The sequence below is a fragment of the Monodelphis domestica genome, chromosome 5 (genome assembly GCF_027887165.1).
Source record: "Monodelphis domestica isolate mMonDom1 chromosome 5, mMonDom1.pri, whole genome shotgun sequence".
Classification (NCBI taxonomy): Eukaryota; Metazoa; Chordata; class Mammalia; order Didelphimorphia; family Didelphidae; genus Monodelphis; species Monodelphis domestica.
Window position 1 is genome coordinate 170709556 of NC_077231.1, and position 4333 is coordinate 170713888.

The following is a 4333-nucleotide window of genomic DNA, read 5'->3' on the forward strand; positions in this document are numbered from 1 at the left end:
CTCCAGTTCATTTTATAGATGAGGAAACTGAAGAAAATAAAGTTAAGTGACTTCTCTAGGTTTCACAGCTAGTTAGTGTCTGAGGCCAGATTTGAACTCATGAAGATAAGACTTCCTGATTCCAAACCCTGTACTCTAGCTACTGAACTCCCAAACTGCCTCATTGACCCATAGTAGGTGCTTAATAAATACTTGTTGCATTTAAATGATCTGCATTTAAGTGAACAGAATTGAATTATACTGAACAAAAGGTCTAGATGTTAACTAGGTAGTCTTGACCCAAAGTAAATGTTTAACAAAGATGGGGACTGCCTGAATTCTATGTAAACAAGGAAACAACTTAATCCAGGTGCAATGGCACCAGGGACTTCAAGGAAATCACTCTTGGAAGACTCAACACAAATGCAAACCAATTTTGAAGTAAAGGTTTTGGTCTGAAGCCAGCACCAGGGTTCAGTTTTATTTATTTTAGATCATTCCTGTATTGGCTAAATTAGCTTGACCCTGATTCCAGTTAGCACAATTCATTTGATGTCTGAAGACAGAAGTACTTACTCAATCACTCCAGCCCAGGATGATTTAGATTAAAGTTGGGCAAATTCCCTCCACGCTGTTCTCCTGTGTTCTAAAGTTATTCATTCCATTTGCCACTGAGTCATTTTTCTTCAAATTCCTCTAAAGAAAATTCTCATTACCTCTTCTACAATCCAAGACTCCTAAATATAACCACCTTAAGTACTGTGTATAGGAGTGCTTTATTCTGTGTAAGCCAAACTGGTTGTGGGAAAGCAAGATAACAAAGCACACATTCTACTTGGTATGTCCTCTTCCAAAAGCATTCCTGGAAGCCTCCTTAGAAAACCCTTCCATGGGGGCAGCTGGTGGCTCAGTGGATTGAGAGTCAGGCCCAGAAACGAGAGGTCCTGGGTTCAAATATGGCCTCAGACATTTCTCAGCTATGTGACCCTGGGCAAGTCACCTAACCCCCATTACCTAGCCCTTACCACTCTTCTGCCTTGGAACCAATACATAGTATTGAGTCTAAGAAGGAATAAGGGTTTACTTTAAAAAAAGACAAAGAAAAGAAAACCTTTCCAGGCTCCATGTCTGCTTTCCCAGCTGTCCAGCTGTACTTGGTTTCTGTTCTATTAATAGAACAGACATGTTGACATGCCCGCAGGAGCCTGCCATGTGATGGGAATGGGGATGTGCCCTTAACAGGAGATTGAGCCCAGTATCCCATACTGGGCAAAGCATCCAAGAAAAAAAAATCTGACTAGATCATACCTGTAGTCATCTATGAACAAATCAAGGGCAGAGGGGTGAGAAGTGGGGCAACATTTAAATGGCAAGGAGTCAGTGCTCATGCTCACATTAAATGGGGACATCATCATATTAAGGTTAAAGTCAAGAATAGGCAGTTTTGCCTGAGATAGAATAAATTTTTAAGTGCAAGTCAGTTTGGGAATGTGTTAAAAGACCTGCTAGGATAGTGGTGGTGAACCTTTTAGAGACCGAGTGCCCAAACTACAACCTTCATGCCGCCTTAGGGGGGGTGGGGGGGAAGAAGTGCCCCCTTTGGGCTGCTGGGCAGTGGTGCAGGTGATATGAGAGATGTCCTCAGGCACAGTAGAGATGGGGAGGTAAGCAGACCATTCCAGCACATATGCCATAGGTTTGACAATATAGCACTAGGAGATCACCTACACAAGAAATATAGCAGAACCAGCTTCTGAAAGGTTGTTGCTATATATGAAGGTACAGGACAAAGATCAGAACCAAAATTACCATACAGTATTTTCCATTTTTCATTGGTTGTTCTCACTACATCCATACTTGCATTTACCTTCTAAATTGCCCAGAATAGGTAGAAGGTAATCTGAGAGGGAGTGGTACTATCTAGTAGGGACCAAGAAAGGCAGAAAGTTGGCTTTGACCTCAGTCTTGACAGGTCCTGGGCATATCTGAGACCATGTCTACCTCTTTGGAAGTCCCTAATAAATATTAAGAGTGTAGCAAGATAGCACAGTGGATAGAGCACAGGGCATGGAGTCAGGAAGCTCTCTCTGAGTTCAAATCCCTCCCCAGATACTTACTAGCTGTATATAACTCTGGGCAATCCACTTAACCCTTATTTGCCTCAGTTCTTCACCTCTAAAAAGGGAACACACTAGAAAAGGAAATAGCAAACTCCTCCTATATCTTTGCCAAGAAAATCCCATGAACAAAAAGTCCGTGGGGTTGTGCAGTGTTGGACGCCACTAGACAACTGAACAACCACAATAAAGAAATATTAAACAGCATCACTTTATTATAATAACAACATTACTAATAACATTTTCTTCACAGAATGACTCCCCTCAGAATATTGGTTAACTGGATGGCATCTTGTTTACCTGTGTTCCACACTAAGTGACTGCCCATAGGTAAGTGATTTAAACTCTCAGCTCCAAGTATATACTCAAACCCTGCTAAGTCACAAAAGATTGTCAACCTTTGTCTGTGCACTAAGGGAAGTACCGATCCAGAAGGTCAACAACAATAAAGACAAGAGAAAGCAATTCAGCTAACAAGTCACCCACAGTCAGCTAGGGATTGATGTTAGGGAAGTCCTGTATGACAGTTCCCACTCCCTAGACCTCACTCACCCCACCCACAACCCCCAAAACCCCAGCTCTCCCCCCCACCCCCACTGCCTGTGCTACCGGTGCCTTTTAGTGAGGGAAAAACACACAAAGCCATTTCTGGCTTCGAGAGGATATTTCAGGCAAGCACTTTCCTCCAATAGCTCCTGACTTCAAAGAACCCTGGGCAATCATTAGCATTTGGATACTTAATATATTTGAGTAAAAGAATATTTCAAGCACTAGTTTCCTTGGAAACATGTTCCAAAGCAGCTGTATGCACCACATTACCAGGAGTCGGCTCTGGGACACAGAGGTGCCCTGAAACTTGGACCACACCCCTGACTCTGCCAGCTCTCATAACTGAATTTATCACCTTATCTCACGGGCTTCTTGCAGACTCCTTTCCATGTCCAGGCTCAGGATTGTCTCTCCTCATTCCTCTTTCCAGAGCCCTTTAAAGTGTGGCCTGCTCCCACTAGGATGAAAGCTCCTTAAGCAAACTATCTTGATTGTCTGGATTTGTATCCCCAATAATTGGCATAGTGCTTGGCACATTGTAAGTGTTTAATAAATATTCTGTCTGTTGATCTATCTATCTGTCTTTCTATCATCTGTTTATCTGTCTGTCTGTCTACCTATCATCTATCTGACTATGTATCTAGATCTCTATCTGTCTATCGATCGAATGATTGGTCTGTCTGTCTGTCTATCTATCATTTATCTCTATGCCTCTCTGTGCCTGTCTACTTCTATCTCTCTGCCTTTATTTAAAAGTATCCTTGAAAGAAAATGAATGGTGCACTCCAGAGACATCAGATTCCATAAGCAATAACTGGGTTTATTTAGTGTTAAGGTTATTAGTAACACATCTTTATGAATTTGGAAAGAGGAAGAGGATAAGGATCACAGAGGCTTTGGACTCTGACGCTATATCCCCTTTTATTTCTTTTTTATATCATGAGCCTCTTTGGCATTTTGAAGAAGTCCATGAACTCCTCTTCAAAATAATGTTTTTAGATAACTGAAATGCTAACTTTCAGTTATTGTCTAGTGAAAGTAAAAATATATTTTTCCTGCATTTGTCAAACCCCCGACATCTTTCCATAGGTCTGTTGTGGGGGGAGAGGATTCTGTGAATCCCAACTTAGGAACTAATTTTAGAAGATCACAGAGAACCTAGAAGCCTTTCCTAGAGAGGAAAAAGAATCATCAGGAGAAATGAACAGTTAACTGACATTTTAAGGAGGATTAGTCATTTAGAAAAAGAAAAACTGTGTAACTGTCATTCTGAGAAAAGATCAGAAGAGAACTGGATGGTTAGCAATTGGTCATAAGTGATAAAAAGGAATTATTGTCAGAAGCTGCTTCTTGCTCTTTTCTCAGAATAATTCTGCAGGACATTTTCATCACATTTACACATTTTAAAATGTCTTCATATGTTTATTATTTGGTGCCATTAACAAATTGTATGTACAATAAGCACAATTTTTGATTAGCATATAAATTTGGAGTTTGAGACTAAAAAAAGAAAGGTAACTTATGGAAGAAGAGATTTCTCCAGCACGGGTGTGTGTGTGTGTGTGTGTGTGTGTGTGTAAACACTGATGAATTAACTTTATGAGAAAGAGATTTTGCTTTTTAAGTAATTTCTGAATTAATTTTAGAACATGTCACTGGAGAAAGATTTAATCAGGTACTATCAGTAG